Source organism: Triplophysa dalaica, chromosome 3 (assembly GCF_015846415.1).
Source record: "Triplophysa dalaica isolate WHDGS20190420 chromosome 3, ASM1584641v1, whole genome shotgun sequence".
NCBI classification, from domain to species: domain Eukaryota; kingdom Metazoa; phylum Chordata; class Actinopteri; order Cypriniformes; family Nemacheilidae; genus Triplophysa; species Triplophysa dalaica.
The window spans coordinates 8,229,316-8,255,186 of NC_079544.1; the positions used below are offsets into that span (position 1 = coordinate 8,229,316).

At 37.9% G+C, this 25,871-nt stretch overlaps 1 protein-coding gene across 1 annotated transcript in view; it reads left to right on the forward strand.

Moving 5' to 3' along the window:
* xkr4 (XK related 4) overlaps window positions 1–25,871 on the forward strand; it is a 45,888-nt gene that overhangs the window by 5,998 nt on the left and 14,019 nt on the right. The gene's annotated exons all lie outside the window — the stretch shown is intronic.

The window sequence follows — 25,871 nt, forward strand, 5'->3', positions numbered from 1 at the left end:
GAATTACTTAAAAACATGCAGTAAAAGCAATAATGCAATAGCATTTTTTAAACACACGGAAAAACACCAGTGTAAAAAAAGGTGAAATAAACATTCTCTCAGTATATATATTATCCACACTTTCAGAGATCCATCTAGTATAAACCAAGCTAGAAGAGAAATGAGCATATTATCATTCCCTCTCTATTACTAAATTTTAGCATGACTGCATTAAACTTAAAGCCTCTTTAGGACCAAAATTTACTCCAGGGTGTCTTGAAGCAGCTTAAAAAGAAAGATAGAAATAAAGAAAGATCAGATCTTTTTACTGTTGCCACAATAAATAAATAATATACATATTGGGAAGTCTTAATTTTGATGGAGGAACTAGACTGTGAAAAGGTGATTTTACTTCATCAATATTGGAGATATAGGACAGATATTTCTTAGAGCATTGCAGTTGGTGGTCCGATGATGGTCAGATTGGAAGGTGTCAGGGGATCATGTGGATGTTATCAAGCAGACCAGCTGGAAGATATGGACATGCATGGCCAGGGGCTTCATGCACTTGTTTTTTAAGGGGGCACCAGTCACAGTTCTGACTCACTTCCCCTAGGCAAGATAAGACATGACCAAAGGAAGGAAAGTAGTAGTTCATGCTTTGACCTTAAAAAGTGTTAGATGTGTCGTGCTTCACTTTTTGTCAGTATGCGATTTATGGAAAAAGGCATTGAAAAGAGCAACTTCCACAGCAAACAGAGAAAGATTTTGACTGATAAGAGAGAGGGTTGCTAATGACAACATTTTCCTTTTTTAAGAAAATGATCTGCAGAAGTTTTGAGTCTATTAGACTAAATTGACAAGACTTGTTGGATGTGTGGTCACGTAAAGGGCTGATTTCTCCCTCAGCACTTCAGACCGCCGTTCCAAAAAACTCTGCATAAATAATTTTGCCTTAATAAATTCATAAATCTAAAGAGGCAAATGTTAGTTTAAACGGAAACTGTGTTTATTTGCATAGCTTGATTTTGGACTGTGTATCCCCAGTCGCTCCAGATAAATACTTGTGTAATGTTACAACTGTTGACAGACCCTTTTGAATTGTTTTCCTTTGTAGGACAGTAAAAAAATCCAAGTCATCTGTATAGATACTCTCTTTATTATGAAAAGTTCTCTTTTAGAGAGGCCAAATGCTCAGGCTTATGCAAGTATGGTGCAGCCTCTTTTACAATAGATGACAAGTTTAAGTCTTTTTAGCATGCAGAGTGTTGAAGCTGGTGACCTGTTTTCTCCTTAAAGCTGCTTGCTAAGGAAACAGATGGAGCCCAGCAGTCCACCCTTGACTTATGGTCGGTCCTAACTCCACATTTCTCCAACATCCGCACACACACACACACACACACACATAATTAATTTTGGAAAATACAACTATGATTGGAGGCATGGCTCATTTATTAAACAAACAAGTTCGGAATTATCCTATCTATAATGTATATTCATGCAGCACACAACCTCAGTGCACTGATGCTCTACAAAAGAGTTCTTGAAAAGTTCCTGAAAAATAACTTTCTCACCCTGGCTCTTTTTGAGACCCTTTCTGAGAAATATGTTGGGTGGTAGGAAGGCGTCAATCAAACCACAGTGTTAAGGGTAACACCCTGTCTACTAAGAATGGCCTGGTTGATTTATAAGGCCGTATTGATGTTCTCTTTCCTGTCAATGATGTGTCATAATTTTGTACTCGTGGTCCAGCAGTTGGGTGAAAACATAACAATGGTATATAATTGAGTGGTCGAATGAAGTAACTTAAAGTGATTGTTCAACCAAAAAATGAAAATTCTGTCATCATTTACTCTCTCTCACCTTCTTGTCATTTCAAACCTTTATGACCTTCTTTCTTCCGCAGAACACAAAAGAAGATATTTAGAAGAAAGTCGGTAACTGAACAGCACTGGACTCCATTCACTTCTATTGTTTGGACACAAAACCAATGCAAGTGAATGGGATCCAGTTAACTAAAGTTTTCAAAATATCTTCTTTTTTGTTGTGCAGAAGAAAGAAAGTCATACAGGTTTGAAATGACAAGAAGGTGAGTAAATGATGACAGAATTTTTTTATTTTGGGGAGAAATATAACTTTAATTTCATTTTTTTTTCATTGCAATTGCATTTCCACTGAGACATCGGCACTATAGTCATTAGATATTTGCTTGGTTAGCTCATCTGAATTTGTTCTCAATCATTAGACATGATGTTAGGCGATGATGCATTAAGACAGACAGCTGCCTTAGGTGTTGGACACGACCAAAAACGCTGGCTTAGGTTTGGACTTGGTTGAGGATGTTATTTAGAAACCCCTAATGACGCTACTACTAGGGCCAACACAACCTATCAGCGTTATTTCTTTAGGAAGTCAATTTCTAACACGGTTAAGATTGCTATTTTATCTTTGGATGGATTTAGTCTGTGATAATTTTAACCTCAATATGAACTGATGCTTGCTTTCCGACAAATGATGGTAACAAAAGCTTCCGCATAGAGGAGCGAGATCCTATTGGCTCAAAACTGAAAAATGCCGCGTTCATCACCGGAACTACGAAAGCAAGCATCAGTGCACGCGCAGCCTGGGGGGGTAATGGAAGCTAGACATTAAAGTGAATAGCGCTGTCAATATGGATATTTCTTTTAAACAAACGCATTGAAACGCTTCATAAGACCTTTAAGACCACAGAGCTGTGTAGAGCAGTTCTATGATCGATGGAGGCACTTTTTGGAACTTCAAAGTCAACTACCATCCACTACCATTCTACCCCTTGGAAGTAAAATGATACTTGGGATTATAACTCCGACTGGATTATTCTTCCAGAAGAATATAGTATTTGTTTTGGATTCAGCAGTGAAATATGCATTGTGGGATGCAGATTAGATGATAATTGTTCCTCACTATGTGTCGGAGCAACTTAAACTGTCTCTACATGCGTATGGGCTTTACACCCTCCATTGTGCTTTAATGCTTTTTGACATGTTTATAATTGGATTGCATGAAGTGATCCGCCCTGATTATGTACAGTATGCAATTCCAGATCCTGTGATAGTTTTCTAAAAATACACATTTTTGGTTGAACTACCCCTTTTAAGATGGCAGCTTGTTGCTTCTTCTGTTCATGGGGATGTCCTTCAGAATGGCATACTGAAATTGAACTGTACTTTTATGAGAGAGGTGGCCTCCATTGAAAAAGGCTGTTTTGAGCCTAACACTGGGATGTTTACAGCATTAGCTTTGCTGTAAGCTGAAAATGAGTGGAAGGGCGGAAATAGAGCCCCTTCAGCAACCAAAGTCAATAAAAGAACAGCGCCATGTCCTCTCCTATCCAGCTCCTTCTGGGATCCTGCTTCGGGATTGGTTTCTTTGAGAAATTAACTCTTCCAGTCTCTGTCCGTGATCAGAAAAATATCTGTTTTATTTTCCCCTGTGTCTACAAGAGTTTGACTTTAACTGAATTAACCGATTCCATTCTCAATCATGTTATCTGTACTCCATTTATCTGTTTACCAAGGGGATTATTGTTTACTAAAACAAAGATGAACTAAATAAAGAGACGTTTGGTTAAATTGAATAAATATGAAAACCAAAACAATTTGAAGGACTGAAACTAAACTAAAATTAAGTTTTACAGCTCATGATTATCACTTTAAATTTAGTGTAAAATATTATTTTGTCTGTAGACAAGACAGCTATGAATATAAAACTAGTTTATTTAATTGGAAAATGATTAATTATACAATTTTACTGCATATATACAAAATATGTGATAGTATAATGCCACTGAATCGATCACTAACAAACAAACAGGACCTAAACAAATTTAAATGACAAACAATAAACAAATGGAAGTTTTTTCCCAGCGTGTGTATAAGAACAGTACAGTACACTGTTTTGTTAGGCTGAAAGCTTCTGGCATGGCTTGAGATCCTACTATTGCCATCACATCAAGCAAGGTTTGGCGTGGGATGCCCACCTTGGATGAATATTTAACATTGCGTGCTGTGAGAGGCCTGACTGCCACCTCCTGCATGATTTACCACGTTCCAGCTAGCCTGTTCCACCCTCGATCTGGTCATGGAGCTTCACAGTGCTTAAAGTAGCTGTGATAAACACCAACACCAGGCCACAAGGACAAGTATGAACATGAACAGAGATTTCTATTCAAGACTGGCACTGGCATCTTTAACCGTCAATTGGTTCTCTTAAAGAGCAAAGAAAGTAAATCTTCTAATATTGCCAAAATACAATAAATATAGAAATATCTTCTAAGTTCTTTCAAGACCAAATTATTTGATAGTTGCTAAAATCTAAATTCATGTTATTCTTTACTGTGTCAACAATGTTAGCAGTGGCAATCTTAGATGTCTGGGGGCCCTATTCAAACCTTTGTGAGGGGCCCTTGTATGACACGGCTTAAACGAATATTATCGTTTGTTTTAGATGTAAAGCTATGTGTATACACTTTTTAGGGTTAAAAAAGGCTGTATTTTCCTCAAACCATGCATATTTGTATCTTCTCGTCACACACGTCTCTGAAACGCTCAGATTTTTTACAAAGCTCATCGCTCTGTAAAGCAAGGTGTGCTATGATGCCAGTTAACCAGTGCATTGTGATTGGTCGAATACTGCAAGCGTGTGACAGAAATGTAACACCTCTCCCCATATTCGGAACATCATGTTCCCAAGCAATCGTACTTTCAGGTGATATAATGTCATCGGTAATTTCCTCATCAATTCTAGCCTGAATCTGATCTGATCATGAAAATGAAGATGATCAAGCAATACATCAACTTTTCCAGCGCGACTTGAGCAGGATGTAAAGGATTGGTAAGGTTTTTAAAAAATACACTATGTTTAATAGTTAAAAACTATAGCTAACTGTTTTACCTTTTATATACGACGTTATAAAGATTTGCCGTTTGTGATCAACCAGTGTTACGCCATGTGAAGACAAAGACAATAAACCCCATAATAAACATGACATTTGTTGCATCTTGTTGGAACTTAATTACAGATTATTAGGACTTTTGTTGTCTTTGTTCACGTTGCGTGCGTGTCTGCATTTTCAGATCAAACAAAGAAACAACATGTGCTTCCATCACATGAAAAACTCAACTCGCGTTAGTCCGTTAGGCTGCGAATCTGAAGCGCCAGACTGTCCCTGCGAAGTTGTAATGGTTGGAATTGCCCCACTTTTTAACAAAAGCTTTCATGCATAGCCAGCCTTGATCTCTACCAGGATCATGAAGCAATCATCTGTGAAATGCGCTGCATATACTTGAATATTCAGCTTGAACTGTTCTGGAACATTATTGTAAATAAAATGTAATCATTCGGTTTTAGTTGTCTCATCTTTTGGATGGACAAACGAAAAGAGTTTCTTTTAGCAACGAAACACACAGCGACTCCTGGACATGGCTGAGGCGGCGACAATACTATGACATTTACAAGTAAGCCAACCTTACTTGTGTATAGATTTGGGTGGTCTTAGTCAAGTTATACCACAAAATGACATAGATTCGTGGGGGTGTGGTTACACGAGGCCATTCAGGCAGATCTGGGTGAGCATTCGCTTTTAGATAGAATGCATCTTTTGTCCCGACACTTTAATTTAGCAATTTTACATGTCTAATACATGCATGGGCAACTTATAACACACCAAACACACAAGATAACACGTATTTAAGCCATATGACCTCTTTAAAACTAGTTATGCATAATAAATAAAAATAATAAATCTATCAACACACTTTAATAAATTAAATCTGAAAGACAAAAAACTGACAGTACGAAAAATTAAGTATAAATTTAAATTCACATTTTGTATCACAGTATCTCACAGAAGTGGGTACACCCCTCACAATTTAGTCTTTTTTTATGAAACAACACTGAAAAAATACACTTTGGGCCCAGTTTGAACATCTTCACTTAGGGGTGTACTCACAGTTGTTGCAAGCGGTTTAACCATTAATGGCTGTGTTGAGTTATTTTGAGGGGACAGCAAATTTACACTGTCATACAATCTGTACACTCACTACTTTACATTGTAGCAAAGTGTCATTTCTTCAGTGTTGTCACATGAAAAGATCAAATTAAATATTACCTAAATTGTTAGGGGTATACTCACTTCTATGAGATACTGTATATGAAAGAATTGATCATGCCTCTGAGCTACGTTTTCAAGACAACTGTACATTGTATTTAGGAGTTAAGTTTCTAATGTGTTTAAAAAAGGTGGTGGTGATCTCAGGTGTGGCTGAGGAGACATAAGTGTTTGATGTTTGCCTGATGTACCTGATGATCAGTTCATTGAACATCAGGATGTTGCTTTCTGCCCAGCCTTCCACGGACCATCACTCCTCATTTGATCAATTGGTTGAAACCAAGTGAAAAATATCAGGACACTCACTCCATTAGGCCCAGTACGCATCAATGCTGTTTGTGTAAGAGAGAAAAAGAAATACAGATATAAAGATAGGCTGAAAATTATTTTGAAGGTGAGTGATTCCACCTTCATTTGGTTTTGGCTCATCAGCTGTATTGCTGGAACAGCCTCATCTGGTCAGTACTAAAGCGTTTGTATTGGGACTGGCAGGAAGTAGTTTTCTCAGGAGAATGCACAGTGGCAATTTGAAAAAGCACTATGGGCCAAAGGTGACAGCGGCCGACATAATTCGATAGGAGGAAAACTGAACTCTTGCCCTTAAACCATGCTGTTACATTCACTAAAGGGTCAAGGTTTGGATGGTAAGCACGGCTCAGTTTAACCACTGCCTGATATTAAAACCACACCATCTGGCTGCAAAAAGCAGTTTCCTTTGTTTGCTAGGGAAGGGCTTACATGTGCAAGTTTTTGTGGTGCCATCGGCCAATCAACACTGTTGTTTCCTGCAGTTTACATATAAATACAAGACTTTGCCATTAAACATACATTTAAGGTTATAAAACACACAACATTTTGCTGTAATCTGTACAGTTTTTTTCTAGGTTAACACAACTGCTAGTTTTTTTTCTGTAGAAATGCAACATTTCACTGTTCATTTTACAGACAATTTTACAATATTGTCAGTGGTGGGGAGGTGTTCCGATTTAAATGACAGAAAACCTTATCAATTCATGAATAGCTTTATAAGGGTGATAGGAAGGCAAAACTATAAAGTGTTCTAGTCTATCTTCCATACTTATAATCCATTCTAGTTAAGTTCTAAATGGGCAGATATGCTGGAGATTCATTTAATGAATTAAAAGCTTATCTAGAAACATTGGAGAAGACAAGCACATAATAAACATTTTATTTTATTAATATTCAACATGATTTACACTGCAATGCCAGAATCATATTTTACAGCATGAAATAATTCAGGTAATAAAGTGCAGTTATCAAAGCAGATACAACACATAGAAACAGGTGTATGTAGTGTAGAGAATAAATGTAGGGAAACTCTTTGTGGACATCATATGATAAATCTGTTTCCATAGCAAAATGGATTTACACTTATTACACTAAAACTTGTTACTGCATTCATCTGTTTTGCCAAAACATGTCTCGTTTACATGCTTTGTTGAGACAACATTTGTTAGTTAGCCTTTATACCGTTGACAAATGCGTTGATAAACGTGACGCAAACTATTCAGATGTATACTGTGAATATTCACGACGTTTTCTTAGGGAAAGGCTTGTGTATGTGTCTTTGATCTGTGTTTTTGTGTGCGGTAGCAGGGATAATTTTTGGATGCGTTCTGAGAGACCGGATTCTAGAGATGGAGCTGCTAGAGGCGACATCAGTACGAAATGTCAGTGACACGGACTCCTCGCTATAGAAACAACATCATGTCTGTCCCTAAGGAACACTATGCCATAGTAAACAAGTTGCAGGGTAGTTCCCCAGCAATATAGTTCTGAATTACATTTCACAATACGAATAATCACTGAAGTCATGCTCATGGTATAAATTATATTAGGTACGAATAAAATATTAACATTTGGAGATGTATTTTTAATAAAATGAGTCCTGCTGAATAGTTTGTATTATCCTCATGGAGCTGAGAAGACGTCATTGTGCATGCACAATGCCCAGAACATACTGGACTTCTGAGGACATGTGTCTTGACACGTGATGTGTTCTAGAGAGCTGACTACATAAGGATAGTGTGATTTAGAGGCTTGGGAACACAAGTGTGTTGGTCTACAAGGAAAACGAATTTCTCTGAATGTCACATAATCGTTTTATATAAAGAAAGTCTCTCTGTTGTTCTGTGACAAAACATTCTTATTTGAATCTGTATTCCACAGCAAGGCCTTTCCAGGAAATCCATAGAAACATCGTTTTAATTCTAAATGAAAAAATATATAAAACCACTTGAGGTACAACAGAGTAAAACTAACAACTTCAGACTGGGACTTCTGTCCTTAAAGTCGCAGTGATCGAATTCAAAACCTCATCTTCACTATCTGACATCCCCAGCACAGATGTTCCTATGAATGATTTCTTATTTCTAACTAACTCAATTCATCTATCCAGAAAACAAGAAGCACTTTTGTATGACGTAAATTGCCAAAAGACCCATCCATTAATGTTCAAAGGGAATATTTCCGCTTCAATTGAGGCTTTTGCTCTGAAATGAAGAGCTCTTTAAATGTTTCCCACGCCTCTTCAAACTGCTCAGCTTAAAGGATGCCTGCTGTTATGGACTGGCTGCCACGGTGCTGGATTAAGGCGAGTTTCTCCCTCGAGCGGTTAAAGCATGTGGTTCATCACCGCTCATTACATAGGTCACAGCTTTGATTATTATGAGTTTCATTTCCAATCCACAGAAGATCACTTTCACCCCACTGCAGGTCTTGATTGTACGGTTTCTCTCGGTTTTGTCATTGCTCCGGTAGTCGAAGAAGTGCCGAGATGAAAGTATGTTTGGGAGAAGTGACTCATTTGCAACGTGTGCCGCTCTGCGTGGGTGAGCTCAAAATGAGTTCAAGAAAACGTCCACGGATGCTTTTATTCATTGAGTGTTGGTTCCCACGCATCTTTTCGTATCAACTCGCTCTTGAGAGGCGGGGAAGACGTTTATACTGTATCAGACCATAAATGTTTATAACGTAGCTTGAGAGTAAAAGTGTCACCATGTGAATGCTGCTCAGTCTTTTGCACAGGTTGTGTTGACGCATTGTGCTCATTGGGCGGAAACTGTTGTTTGTAAACAATGCAAATCCTCAGTTAAGGCTTTTCCCTCAAAGCTTTTCAAGGCTTAGAGAGGATGCATGGTTTATTGGCGGCTGGGTAGGCAGGCAGCTACAAACTTGAGTGAGATGAATGCTCAGAGAGATGGGGATTAAGAAGTGTATGAGAGGAATGACAAATCCCAGATTTCTCTTTTAAAGCAGAAGGAACCTGTTAATGGCGTGTAAATGCACAATGCGACTCAAATCAAAGGCAGTCAGACCTCCGCTGTAAGTTTGAATGGCGTCGGTGTCATTGCGATACTTGGTGGAGATGTAAATACTGAGAGGTGTGTGGTTATTCTTGTATTCTCTCTCCTCAGGTATCTTCACCGCTTCTTCTTATGCTCTTGTGATTTGGTGTATCCGCACCGGTTGGATATAGTAAACAGTATGTGAATTCATGCAGATAATTTGATTGTATGTATGCCTGTTGGCGCATGGGGAAACCAGGTCAGGCTTAACTTAACAAGATATCCTTAAGACATGTTAGCCTGAGAAAGTGAATTGTTGAGAATCGAGAGTAGGTAGAATAGGAAAGGTAAAAAGAACAGTTGCACCACTTTAACAATGCATTTTAGCACAATGCCATGTGTTTAATTCACAAATCGCTCACAGTCATATTTAACCAGGTGCTAACTGCACCTGAAATAGCACCGAGTCTTGCTGTGAGTTTTTCAATTGCTGTCATTGTTTCCTGGTAAACTATTTTAAAATAAACCTTTTGAATAGGTTCAATATCATTTTAAAACCATGTGATGTTAATTTGCATCTTCTACATGAGATCACTTAAATATAATTTCTTCTAGACATGAGATTGAATGGAGAGCAAGTGGAAACCTTTTCTCCTGGGTCACTTCTCTTGAGAAAAAAATATCATCATTAGAGTTTGAGAAGAGATCTTGACAATGAATCTCATACTCAATGTCTTATTTGTGAATCTATTTTTTTTCTTACTTTTTGTTTTGGTGGGGAAAAACATCTGAAACTACACCCTTAATAAAGGTGCTACAAATGATTCTTCTCAGCAATGCCACAGAAGAACCATTTTTGGTTCCCCAAAGAACCATTTATTAAAAAGATCTCATAAGTACGGTGGCCGCTGGGTGTCACTGCGCTGCAACAGAAGAAAACACATGCAAACACAAAAAAACACAAGCAAATTCAGAAAGCATTCGCGTTAGTTTGACGACACATGCCCTGCAAATACTCGCAACACAAGCAAACACAGAAACGCGCTGCAAGTTTTCGCAACACAAACAAACACAGAAACGCGCTGCAAATTCTCGCAACACAAACAAACACAGAAACGCGCTGCAAACTGCACACACGACAACGGAAGTGTTTCCGGGGGACCGCAAAAACTGATGCACCTGATTGGGACGCGCTTCACTTTGACTATTCAAATTCGTTAGTGGAGTTGTCAGCCACATTGAAGGTAGTTGCTTTATAACTTTATTTTAACTTTCTTAACGTACGTCCGTAGGATATTATTAGCCTGTCGATTTGAACAGTTTAACAAAAACTATGAGACGTAGTAATTGCTCGACTTACTTAAACAAGTGTCACGTTAAAAACATTTAATGGTTTAATGATTAATGATTAAAAATGTATTGTAGTCGACATAGTCAGTGTGGCTGACAACTCCACTAACGAATTTGAACAGTCAAAATGAAGCGCATGAAGTGCATCAGTTTTTGCGGTCCCCCGGAAACACTTCCGTTGTCGTGTGTGCAGTTTGCAGCGCGTTTCTGTGTTTGTTTGTGTTGCGAGAATTTGCAGTGCGTTTCTGTGTTTGTTTGTGTTGCGAAAATTTGCAGCGCGTTTCTGTGTTTGCTTGTGTTGCGAGTATTTGCAGGGCATGTGTCGTCAAACTAACGCGAATGCTTTCTGAATTTGCTTGTGTTTTTTTTTGTTTGCATGTGTTTTCTTCTGTTGCAGCGCATTGACACCCAGCGGCCACGGTACATAAGAACCATTTAAAAGTTATTTGAATGTTAAACGTTCTTTATGAAACAAAATAACCAAAATTTGGTCTTTTTATGGCATTTGGAAGCACCTGCAATGAGTGTAAGTGAACTTGTGTGAAGTTTCTGCATCTAATCTCCTGAGCTATGAAAGAGCAACTTCTGAGCAATGAAAACATCCAGTGGGTTTGGAGAGTTGGGGACATCATTTAATTTCACTTTGGTTCTACGGCATGTACTGTATATATGTCAACGTGCAGCAATCTAATGACGTCACTTAGTTTTCACACCCTCGAATGGTGCACGTTTGTATTTGCAGCACAGCTGTAAAGCACTGACAGAGCGCTACATGTGTTTGTAGAGCTGTGAGCATGCCGAGCAGCCCCCGGGCCACCATTCTTCGATAGCATGTTTTATGAATGTGAGAGTCAAGGGGGCTAAGGGCTACACTCTGTGGAATAAATTCCGTTAAGTAAAGAAAAGTGTTTTACTGGATGAATGTGCGCATACAGAATCAAGCGTCCATCTCAAGGCCATCATGGTGATGTTCTCTCGTAGATTTAATTTTCAAATACTCCATTCACAACCGAACTTAATTTCATGCCCCATTAGGTTTATTTGTAATGAAAAGAAAAAAGGAAGTATTGATGGTTGCCAATAAAGGAAACCTCAGGTGTTTTTTGAAGTAGCATCTCTGAGCCACGTTTGTTTCTTTGTAAAAACTGACCAGAGGCAGAGAGACCCACCTCTCTCATTACCACAGACAAAATGTACCAATCGCTCCTGATCTCAACCTCATCTTATTGTGAAGTAGGCTATGTTCAGCTTATAGGGTACGACAAAGGGCCTGAAACTCGTTTTTTTATTCTGTTGTTTCTATGGTCAGATGAGTGAGGTGTTTGAGCTTCACAATTTTTGATTATCAGCCTCAAACGGCCAAATTTAATATTATACGGCGTGCAGGTTTTTCAACCCATATCTCAAACATATTTGAGAGATTTGGGACAATTCTTAAAGGGATAGTTCACCCAAAAATGTAAATTCTGTCATTATTTACTCACGCTTTTGTCCTTTCAAACCTGTATGACTTTCTTTCTACCGCAGAGCACAAAAGAAGATATTTTGAAGAATGTTGTTAACCAAACAACTTGCAATGGTTTTGTGTCCATACAATAGAAGTGAATGGGTAGCGCCGTTGTTTCTTTACCAATATTATTCAAAATATCTTCTTTCGTTTGCCAGAATATCTTGTGTGCACATGTTAAGCTACAGCTGTCAATCATTTGGTTGTTCATCACACAAGGGAACACCGGGACATTATAGAGAGGCCTGGTGATAATGCGTCTGTTCTGGGCGGGACATCACTCATTCTGATCAATACTTCCAGACAGCCTGTCTGATACATTTCAGCACAGTGGACTGTGGACAGACAGAGTGGGAGGTGCAGATTCTTTGATTTGAGGGGGAGAAATTTATTAGAAAGGAAGTCTGCAGATTTTGGAACATGTATAACAAGATAAAACTATTTACAAATATGAAGGTTCGTATTGGATCCATGAAGGAAGCATCATATTATGTGATTACACATTAATTTACAGAGAGTTTTCAATCCACTGGCCCTAGAAACAAACAATGGAACCAGATTAGGTCCTTTCATTTGTTAGTAATCCACTATTGTGAATAAACCATTTAATGACATGCTCTCCAAAACACATTTTTCAGTTTTTGGCCAATTATTATGTAACTCCCAGAGACATTGTGAGAGAGTCGCGTCATCCTGTTGACGCCAATGGAACAGTTTGTAATGCGGTTCATGGAGCCTGTCAATAGTTCTGAGGTAAACTTTTAACCCATTTAAAGAAGTGCTTAATGAATAAAAAAATTATAGAAATAAAGCATTCAAAGTCCGAGTAAAGTGACATTGAAATATGTGTTCTGAGTTTGTCACACAACAGAAAAGTGTGCTATTAACCACCCAGAAAAATTTGAATGGAGAAAAAGCATCCAAGTAAATCAAATAAATTATCAAAATCTTGGAAAAATAAGCAGGACTCTCTGCTCTCAAACGCTGGGGGCGTGTCCGCTGTTGGTGCTGAAGCCACGCCCACTCGCATTGCTCAACCAGAGTCCCCAGCTCAGTAGGCTTTATGTGAATTATGTGAATATGTTTTATGGGAGGATTTGAATTCAAACATGCGTGAGTAAATATACACGATATGTGACCCTGGACAATAAAACCAGTCTTAAGTAGGATGGGAACATTTTTAGTAATCGCCAAAAATACAGCGTATGGGTCAAAATTTCAGATTTTTCTTTTATGCAAAAAATCATTAATATTTTAAGTAAAGATAATTGTTCCATGAAGATATTTAATAAATTTCCTACTGTAAAGGTATAAAAACTTTATTTTTGTGAGTGAACGGCCTGCTACAGTGCCTCAGATTAACAACTTCAAAGGCGATTTTCTCAATATTTAGCTTTTTTTGAACCCTCCGATTCCAGCTTTGTAAAAAGTAGTTGTTCCGTATGATATTGTCCTGTCATAATAAACCATATATCAAAAGAAAGCTTATTTCTTCAGCTTTCTGATGATGTAAAAATCTAAATTTCAAAAAAATACACATAAAACTACATTGCTAATTTCTCGCTAGAAATGCAATTAAAAGTAATTTAGTTTAATTTTAAAGTAAAGTAACGGGCGTTTCGGCCCCTGTTTTATTTTTTAGAGCTTAAGCCTTCTCGACCAATCACATTGGTTAGCTCTGAAAAAGGTGCTTGACAGTATGTTTTTTCAACCTCTGAGCTGAAGAAAAAGACACTGGCGCAAGCGTTTTAAAAAAGTGCTCCGGGCTTATTTTGAAACACGGTTTACTCCATAGGATAATAATGTAAAATAGATGCTATCAGCTTAATAAAATAAGTAAAGTGTGAACACAGACAGCTTTGTCTATTTGTAGTTGTTCTCTCTTGAGCTAATAAGGTAGATGCTGAAATTGCAGATAGCGAACCAGCCGGGTGGATTGTCTGTTATGTGGCGTGAGATTTGTTTAGTTTACCCTGAGCTCGTAATTGAGCAGACAACTGATGCTAGGCGCTCTAGTGAAAGGGGAGGGGCCATGCATCCTTGGCCATGCATCCCCCGTTTTAGCCCCGCCCAAAAAAATCCTGAAAAGCGAATTGGTGAAAACTGTTTAACAGTTTAACTCCAAAATTCTGTACGACATACTTTTGAGTCTTTGTAATGTGTTTCAGGAATACATTTCTAACATCTATAATGTGTTTAGAAACAATTCTCAGAATTCTCTTTTCACGGAAAGAGAAAACATAACATCATGGAACTATCTGAAGGCTCCATGAATCCCGTTGAACTTCCTTTGGCGCAACTCTGTCACTGTCTCTGGTTCCTCCAAAGTGTACTTTTCACAACCTGAAATGATCCCAGGTACCGCTTTAATGCTCTGCGTTCAGCACCCCGCTAAGAGCAGTCCTAAGAGTTCAGATGAGCTTGATAGATGAAGAGTAGAATGATAAATTAATTCTGATTTGTGTTTTAGTATGACCTTCTTTCATGTGCACCTTTCTTATCGGCACAGATTTAACACAGCCAAAAGGCTGGTTTGTTATTTAGAAGCCTCGCTTCACAGAGACGAACAAAACAGCGTGATTCATTCGTTCCTCTAAGTGGAGTATTCCTAAGAGTCCTTGGGTTTACTTATAAGAACTATTGTGTAACTCTCAAATGAAGGTTAATGAATGTACATTTCTTTTTCATTGCCCATCTTTGTGTTTTACTATCGGCCGTTATACTGTGCGTAAGATACAATCTGATAATCGTATCAGTCGCACAACTCTGTAGATCTGAAATACGTCTGCAGGACCAATGGAGTTTGCAACAGCAGTCTATTTGATAATAGAGCAGGTCTTGTGCTGTAGTGCAGGTGATCTGGTCATATCAGCTGTCATTGACACATCGTTCATTTCATTAATCCCCTGCTGATTTATTATAGGCATCATGTGTTTGTTATTCATGGGGCTGTGGCCTAGTATCTCACACTTCCCATGTGAAGCTGGCTGCATCGTGAAGGTGAATCCAGTGGGATGAGTGAGTTGAGGAGTGCTGTTGTATGGCCACTGGATTGTGGCTAGATGTTACTACAGGCTGAATGTGATTTTCTAAATCACTCATGTGCACACCAACACGCATGCTTTCTGTCTCTTATACAGATATCCAGAGCTCTCTGGATGTTTTGGTAATTTCTCTTAATTAAAGGAAATTCATGATTCAGTTTGATGATCAAAAATATTTTATTTGAACTTCTGTGTGAGCCAAGTGTGTCAATTGTTCCATATGCGGTAACACTTTATAATAACTGCACGCTATGAATCATTAGTTAAGCATCAATACATAGTTAATTAATCATTTATGAAGCATTGGCCCCACATTATTAGACATAAGCAGTTTATAAATACAGCTATAAATGCTTTGTTCTTGATTTATAAGCATGTATATAATATGCTTAATAATCAAATTTTCACACTTTATTAAGGATGAATTCATCATTTCTAAACTAAGGATTACATTACTTACAAACCAGTTAGTTAGGAGTTGTCAGTGGTTCATGAGATCATTTAGAAAGTGTAAGTAAATGATTAATAAACTCTTTGAATGCACATTTATACATCTTATTATTCTGACATATAGTAACAGTTACTTAATTTGTTAATAAATGCTTTTTTAACACACATTCCTGCTGTAATTCATGATTAATTAAGGTAGTTATAAAACATTTACTAGTTGTCAGTTAACTATTTTTGTGAGCTCATCTAAAGTGAGGACTATGTATGCCTTGTAAAGCATTTATGAGAATGAGAGTTAAAGGCTCAGTTATCTTCTTAACAGAAATAGGAAAACACAACACAGAGGGATTCAGAGCATAGAAATATTTATTTCAAGATGCAAAATAAATTAAAATGTACAACTGTGCATATTAATGAATATAAAACGATTTAATATAAAATAAAAAATAAACCTCTGCAAAATTAAAATTGTACAACCGAACATATAAATTAACATTAAATGAATTGACATAAAATGAAAAATAAACTTCTGAATTTTTTTTAATTCCTGCACACCTCCAGAAAAAATATAACTGTGAAGTGATATGCAACTCTCATTTGTAAACGCTTTACAAGGCATACATAGTCCTCACTTTAGATGAGCTCACAAAAATAGTTAACTGACAACTAGTAAATGTTTTATAACTACCTTAATTAATCATGAATTACAGCAGGAATGTGTGTTAAAAAAGCATTTATTAACAAATTAAGTAACTGTTACTATATGTCAGAATAATAAGATGTATAAATGTGCATTCAAAGAGTTTATTAATCATTTACTTAAACTTTCTAAATGATCTCATGAACCACTGACAACTCCTAACTAACTGGTTTGTAAGTAATGTAATCCTTAATTTAGAAATGATGAATTCATCCTTAATAAAGTATGAAAATTTGATTATTAAGCATATTATATACATGCTTATAAATCAAGAACAAAGCATTTATAGCTGTATTTATAAACTGCTTACTAATGTCTATTAATGTGGGGCCAATGCTTCATAAATGATTAATGAACTATGTATTGATGCTTAACTAATGATTCATAGCGTGCAGTTATTATAAAGTGTTACCAAAAATGGTGTCACTGTACTTCAAATCATTATATAATTTAAGAAGAGCAATAAATAATACCATATAAAACATTTCAGAATAAACCTTAAGAAAGCTTACACATATGATATAAGAACAATAATATAAAAATGTATTTTAAAACAACGTTACACTGTGCAGACCCGTCAAATAAATACCTAAAATGAAACCCTCCAACAAATATGTTTTTTTATACAGTTTTTATTTAGTATTTCCAACGATCACACCTTCATATTGGCACCTGTACAGTTCAACTGTTACCCTGTCTATCGTGTGATGAATCTAATCATATCTTTGGTTTAATGTATATTGTATAAATCTGTAATATTGATACTGTACACATTTCTATAAATTGGAGTTTCCACCATAGAGAGGTTGCCATAAACACAAGCTATGGTCCAAAGAAGTCCTTACTTACTGGTCTGGAGTCTAGCCTGAAGGCACTTCCTCTCCATGCGTCTAATGAGTGCTGCATTAACCAGTGAGGCAGCCTACCCATCAGCCCCTGCGCCAGCTGCGTTCGGTCACTGCGAGTGTAGGGCAATGCACCTGTCAGTCTCATTTTTCTCCCTTCCCGTTCAATTCCTCTCACTTTCTCCCTCACTTGAGAGCAGCACCATGCTAACGATGCCCTGTCATGGCATCACACTTTTCATGTGAGACTCTAATGACAAAGCTTCATCTTCCCTTTGGCATGAGGAAATGACATGGTACCGTGAAGCCATGACTGCTGATGGATACATTGCTGACCGTTCTGTTTAAAAAAACATGCACCCGGTTGATACTCCCCCCTTTCATTTAGCTTTTTTGTGCATTTTAAGCTTGTGTTAAGCAGCATGTCTAACTGCTATCTTTGTAATCTCTTAATTACAGGATATTGTTGAGGCATTTTTAATACGAGCCAAATCACATTTGATCGAATTACGTCTGGGGTGTGGGCGTGTGAATGAATTCAAATGAATTGAATGTTTATTATGAATCTATTATGGCTTTAATAATTAAATTCCCATGCTATCGCGTTTGGGCCTGAAGTGCATCCATCCGTACAGCCGTTGCTCATTTTCCGAGCCGGAGGAATGTTGCTGTCATTCATGTAAATTTTTCTACCATAAAACTCTCGGTAGCTGCAGTTCTGCTTATAAGCGTCTGACTTATGCATATACAGTGACTGGTAAATGCGGGAAAGATGGGCGGTGTCAGGAATTTAGCACAAAGCAATATTCAGTGCCGATCTGTATTTATGATGTTGTGTGCCGGTGACCTTCTTTCCATCATCATGCAGCAAAGAGCCTGGCATAATTGTTGAATAACACGGTTCAATTGATTTGGGATGAGTTGGTCCCTCTTGGCATCTAGACAGCAGACGTTCATCATTGCATAGGCTTTGGGCAGCTGTGTAAGTACATTGAATTTTGGCTTCCTGTCTGCCGTGGCCCCAGGGGGCGTGTCGAGGTTTAGATTTTCAATCTAAACTTATGTCTGCTGCCATATTTGAGTTTTATCTATGGTTTAAGACATTTTATTTTGGGGGTATAGGTTCCAAATTCTAGTGAGACGCCTACGGAGGCAGCATTTTAAGGAAATATAGTCAAGTTGCCGGCTTGGTAGGCAACAATGAGAGCATTTTCATTTGATCAGAGCAAAAGAGACAGATACAGTACAGTACATTATTTATCCAGATGATAGATTACTTTTTTGGATATACGCTTTGCCTACTTCTCAAGTGATGTTGAACTTATACAATTGAGATCTTCATTCTTTATTGGAACATGTTATTACTTATGCATGAAAAATGTTTACACATGTTTCAGTGTGTTTCGAGTATGCATTTACATATATGCATTTGGCAGACGCTTTTATATAAGGGGACTGACATTGCATTGTATTATACTATTTTTGTTTCTAACTATGTCCAGTCCCCTGGGATCAACCCCATGACCTTGGCATTGCTTGTGCCATGCTCTGACCACTAAGCCACAGGAAAGCTTTGAGTATAAACTGCAGCTCTGCTATAAAAATAACTTAAGGACGCTTGGGAAATTTATGCACAAAACATATTTACACATAGCCCAGGAGATTGACAACAAAATATTGCCACAAAGGTGGATCAACAAATATTAATGATCGATAAAACTGTAGCCAATGTATGCTTTATTCCTTTTTCTATGCATTTTGCCTAGTTTTTTTGTTCAATAAATGTCTTTAAAGCATAGAGTTTAGGCTTTTTGTAACACATCTCATATTGTGATGGTGTAGTCTAACCTGAGGGGTATACAAATATGCCCCCGGACAGGGGTGATTCTAGGTATTCAATATTTAAATTAGAATATATTTAAATTAACGTTAATTAATGTAATCGGTCTGACCCATTCTGTCCGGTGTTATTTGCCTCGCCAAAGTAGGGGAAAAAATGTGAAGATTGACTTTTGCACATGCACTAGCAGACACTTTGATCGATCTGCAAAGTTTATGAATACACGTGGATTGATAGGGGGACCGACCAATCACAACAGCCTGAACAGCCGGGGCTCTCAAAACTACCTTCAGCTCTCTATAACCAGGTGCAGAAAAATAAAACCGTATTTCATTCATGAATGACACATTTCCGTGCGCTACAATGTCATTGTGATCATTTTCTAAACTTTGCCGTCATTGGTGTGTGAAGTGCTTTTATTTAGCTTGAGGTAAACAACTAGTTAACAGTGTGGCGAGGGGTGAACGCAGACAAAACTTTTTACATTGGATGGGAAAGGGTCTTGTATCGCTCCCGCATCATATTATGTAAGCTGCATTTATAACAAAGAATGGCAAAGATGCAGATGTCATGTTAATACACACACCTCTTTATCCTCTGCTTGTGACGTTCACTGTAAACTGAAGAATGCACTAAATAACGCAGCCGGTCGTTTTGATAATAAGAGTTTTGTAGAGAACTATAAAGCGATCTCAAATTCCCGTACAAATAACTCACAATTTTTTATGGGGGATAAGCTAGAACTTTAGGGTGGCTAAAGCCCACCTAAAAAGGGGCCTAGCAACGCCACTGCCCCCGGACATCAACTTTGGCAACAATACTGTACAGTGACAGATTCACTTGATGTAGTGATTACTCCGCGGAAGTAGTCCCGAAGCACAACCTACCTGAAGAAAGCACTAACATTTTATGTTTCAAATCGAGATGGCGATAAAAGAGTAAAAGTTACAGATTGGGGTTGTAATTCACAGAGTTTCTTGAATCTTATAAATCCGGTGACCCTTGAATGAAGCTTCAAGTTTTGAGTGACACGCAATATGTAGAACGTATGCCCTCCTCTCATTCTGCAGATATGCGACCGTCTCTTTCAGTCTATGCCATCAGTGCATGGCATCAGTCCATCCGCTATTGTGTGACAGCGCGCTGCCTACACAGTGATACTGATATTACTTTACAGTGAGTTGGAGTAGAGCAGGCATCGGTCCATGCATCACCAGCATATTGCTGTGAATGTGATCTTTCACTTGTATGAGCGACGATGGCTGTTAAATCTCCATCATAGTCGATTCTTTGTTTTATTATTTTCCCTTCCAGTGACAGCAGATTGCTTTTAAACACTGGTGTACAATATTGGCCGGCAATAAATCAATAAGCTGAGGAGCTTTTTTCGATAAAGAAAGTTACTCCTTTTTTCTAGAGTTTTTTTTTTGTGTGCATTGGGACTGTCATGGTATAATCCTCTCTGAAAACACAGCTCTCTGGAGGCATGTGGAGCCCTGGTGCTTAGCAACCAGATCAAAAGAGCAGACGTGTTTCCTTGGATGGCCTGTTGATTGCCGGAGACTGTCACTCAGGCTGTCCCACGTGTCCGGCGTTGTAAAAGCAAAGTCCTGTTCCTTCTGTTGCTATTAACAGGTCAAGTGCTTCCAGGCGTACAAAGTCTGCTTGGAAATGCACATCACTCAATAACCTCAAACCCAATCCAAAAGTACAGATAACTTCAGTGGATGGAGTCCCGTAAGATTTCATAACATGAGGGACTTGTGCGGCCAATTAATTGAACTTCTTTTATCTGAATGTCATGGAATGATGAGATTGAATAGTGATGCTAGAGTTGTGTTTGAAGAGGAAGCACGTTTTGACCGTAACAGATAACCATAAACCAGTCAGGAGCAGTTCTAAGCTTTAACATGGGTCTCAAGACACCTGCATTGTTTTGTAATCGACTGCGCTCCATTTAGTTTCTTCTGTCTGGAAATTTTATTTGGTGATGTATTAGATGGGCTTCAAAATTAGTGCGTGAAATAGCGATGAAAATGAATTTACAAAGCCCTTATGATGTATTGTGATATAACGCTATTAATTAACACATTAAATTCACAGCTGTGCAAAATTATCCACCCTGTGTATATACCTGGTGTGTCACTCGTGTGTAGCATGCACGAGTCTATGGCACCTCAATTGAACTGTAATGAATAAACTATGATCCGATCCCCATTCATAATGTAAGTGTACTACTGTATGGAGAGTTCATTTCCCGGTCAGGAGACTGTACATTCTGTGTGCAAGAAGCATCCTCAGTACACAGATGCTGTCACTGTGTGTAGTTTTTTTGGTATCCAGTCCTGGGTTCAGGGAAGAATAGGAGATGGAGTTGCAGTTTTCTGATGTATGGTTCAAAATTCCTTGACACAGATAATTCCTAAACTCTTGGAAATTAAGGCTTGGGACATGTGCAGTCCCACACTGAGGCCATACACACATTTGGCTGTACAAACGAAAATCCAAGGATGTCGTTTTTTTATGCATTTGGCAGACGCTTTTATCCAAAGCGACTTACATTGCATTATCCTATACATTTATACTTAGGTATGTGCAACCTTGCATTGTTAGCATAATGCTCTTACCACTGAGCTACAGGAAAGCTAGATTTATCCAATCTGGCACCCGGTTTAAAAAATTGCGGTTTCAGGCTCCCAAAATGCTGGATACTGTATGTATGGACGAAACACCGATACAATAATGTTTTTTTACGTATACAGCTAAATGCATCTTTGTGTGGACGGCTTTGAATCTGCACATCCAAAGCTTGACAGTTTTGAACAGAGCTTACAGATTTGCTTATTGCTTACAACTAGTGAGCAAAAAATCTTAAAATAGAAACATTGCCTTTTAAGTTTTTAAGCACACACTACCACACATCTACCTATTAATTCAGTTCTATCAGATTCTTCCATATGTCACACACAATCACGCCGGTTTCAAAAAACTGTTCTCAAGATAAATTAAGACAGTTCTTAAAAATATTCTTAAGCGCAATTCTCAAATATTTTCATCTTCATTTTTTCTAAGAATAAACTGTCAGTCTTTGTCAATGATTATACTACTAGTAATTTGTCCAATTGTTCAAATTTATTTGTGAAACAAGCACCTTGCGACTCACGTTCTTGTAAGCGTGTAATGTGTTACAGCAAACGACATTCACGAGTATTATACGTTTATTTCTTTAGCCTCTATGTAACGACATCATCATATTTGCGACATCATCATATCAGACTTCGCGCTCGCGGGGCAGCACTGGCGAAATTTTCCCACTTAATGAAAGGTTTATCCAAGAAGTCGCTAGATTTGTCGCTATGCTCGTCTTCTGAACAAAAGCCGCTAGAAGGCTCGTAAAACTGACTAAATCAAAAGACTGATGTTCTCATTTAGAAACACTGTTCTGTATGCGTGGGCCAATGAAGCACACAGCAGAATAAATATGTCGTAAACGCAGATATGTGAAAATGTCTTCCCCATAATGCCCATTGGATGATCCCCCCTTTCCAGGGTCACATGTGATATAAAAAAAACTGAAACAGGATGTACTTGTGTACCAGATTTGTTTGTAATATTGCACAGTTGTTTTATGACTGTTATTTGTTTAATGTATATTAAGAATGTACTTTGTATTTGAACCCATGATGCCTGATTATTTTGTTGATTGCTCAGCACCGCCGTTGAAAGTGATGAGGCAGGGATGGAACTGGTGATGTTTATGGTTGTGTTACGTGGCTGGTGCAGATAGCTCAAGAAACATGATGCAACATTTGACAACAACAGTATAAATGATTCTAAGCACTCTCTCAGGGATGTTTTCCACCACCTGATTGGCAGGTAAAGGGAAACACTAAGCGCTCTGCTGTGCCCTGATGGCCAGTAGTGGCGATGGTTGGGGAGTTTAAATGAGACATTGATGAAGAGGAGAGCGCTATCCTGAAGTGAAGAAGAGAAATGGAGGGAGTGTCTTGTTTAAGAAAGACAGTGTGCAGCAACAGACCAGAGATCAGTCTGTTCAAGAAAACAGCTTCACATCTGTCGTTCATGAAGTGTGATGTCATTCTTACAAAAAAGAAATATTCAAACACAGTGTATTGACTGTTCCAAAAAGAATCCTGTTATCCACATCTGTCTTACGGTATAATTCTAAATGGTGATTGGTTAGATAGCCAGCCTTTGGCAGTAATGTGATGCATTGGCGAGTCAGACTTCTCGGAGTGATGGTTTCAGATGGACAGTGAAGGAAAGAGATACATATTGCCGAGATCGAAACAGAGACGACTTGCGTCTTATCTGAAATCCAAACCATATGAGAGGCCTTTCTCCGCGTGGCCTTTAGGGTAAGTGGAAGAAATGTCAGGAGTCTGTGCATTTTCGAGCAGACCTCTTCTGAAGCCCACTTATCTGATAAAGAAGCTGGACAGACGCCCACTCTATAAGGTCAGCCAGAAGATCACACCGCCGCTCTGTGCGAGAGGACTGCGGTACTTTTGTCATAGTGTTTTTCCTCTGAGTCAGTCAATGCTGGTGTGGAACCTGACAACATTTTCAGTTAACTCTGACGATTGCTGCTTGTTTCATAGATTTTTCCTTTTTGAAAATATTGAGGATAATGAATGGTGTGTTAACCTGTGCTTTAAGGTTTTATACGAGAGCTCCATCATGTTTACAAAGGAGGATTGCCTGTTATCTGCTGAGAATCTCTGTGAATTACTAAACTAGGCCTGCACTGTCAAAGCAAGATCGTATCACGAAATAGCCCAGGGTTTTGATAACATGAATATCCAGCCTGACACATCTAGAACACTTTTCTTGTGCTCGGTCGGCATGCTGAAATAAACAGGATTGTACGAAGAGCTTCTTTGAATCATTGGCAATGGTTTTGGAAGTGAATCCCGGTTAGTGTTGTCTGTGTGTATGGAAAACAGGAGTCACACCTGAAGTGTTTAAAACAAATGTGAACTAAATGTAATTTTCATTTTACATTAATTATACAAACTTAAATTAACACTAAAACTCAATTTTGGGTTAAATTTAAAATACAGGTGATAGAGCTGTCATCAAATCAATATGGAAATACCTACTGTTAAAGGAATAGGTCACCTTTAAAACGAAAATTCTGTCATCACCCCCCCCCCTATTATCATTTTAAATCTGTGATTTTCTTTCTTCTGCAAGACACAAAAGAAGATATTTTGAAAAATGTCGGTCCCGATTGACATCTATTGTATGGACAGAAAATCAATGCAGGTCAATGGGGACCGATTTTTTTCTTTCACCGACATTTTACAAAATATCTTCTTTTGTGTTCTGCAGATGAAAGAAAGTCATACAGGTTTGAACTGACAAGATATAATATTGTGCCCTATTTTAAAGATTTACATTATTATACTGTTAGCTGTTTTTAGTTGTGTGTCTGTTTATATTCAATAAGCAGGTTTGCATTAAGCATGGATGCCTCAAGCTGTTTTATTTTGATATGAATACAATGCTACCTCTTAGCATTACATTCTTTTGTCAACAATCAAAGTATCTCTTTATGCTTCTCTTGTAAATTAATTGAAGTTGGCAAGTAATGCACTATAAAACCATTCTTTGCATATAAATGATCAAAGTTCAACCTGTAGCAGAGAGATTCTGGCAGACAGTGAAGGCAGCAGCCACTCTCGTAGAAATCAATGAGAAAACATCATGCAAATGAGACTATATCCCCATAAGCTTTTAACACATTTTTTTATAGTTGATCTTCATAGTAAAAAAATGCAGCTGGTTTTGTGGATTTGGGGAAAGCCCAAAGAAAGCCCACTTAAATCTCAGGGGGCAGAAAATAAGTGTGTATGAGTGTATGTCTGTTTTTGGCTGGGTGCCCGTCAGGGGCGGGGGTGCAAACTTTGCAATAGGGAGCAATGCAGGGACAGGTTGCCCTGTTGTCAAAGTCACTGTACTGGAAGCAGATGATTTTAGCATTTATGCTTTTCAAGAACAACACATCACACTTACGCCAGATTCACAGTCACAGGAGCCTTAGAAACCAGAAACTTTAACAAAGGGCTGACATGCTACATTCTCCTCCGATCCATTTTGGTATTTGAAAGTATCAAAATTAGTTGTTATTATGTTTTATGATGATGAAAAATATTTGATCAAAATGTAATGACTTCAGATAATTGGCCTTTAAAGCAAAGGATTTTAGTAAGTAATACTTGTGCGTCAAGGTTGCTGCACTAAACTCATATAGGTTGTGCTGGGGCTGTTGCCCAGGTTAAAGGACTCTTTAGATCATTTTTATACTTTTTATATCTTCTTTCTATTTTATAGGTCTATATATATTGCATCATATAAGGAGTTCACTTGCAAAAACAGATAGCTCAGCTTTTTATTTTATTTCATTAAATCATGTTTTTTTGTGCATTCCAATCAAACTGTAGTTGGGTTTTTGATTAGGCAAAAATAACCTTAAAAAAATACAGCTAACACAATTAAACAATAAAAACATGATAACACAATAAAAACATGATTTTTGAACATTTTTTAAATCTGGTTATCTGGTTTTGCAAATAAACTCCTGTTATTATATTTTGTATTTAGGGTTTGGGATAGGGTAAGGTGTTGATAAGCCACCTCCTAAAATATATGTACTTAGATATCAGGTTAGAAATAT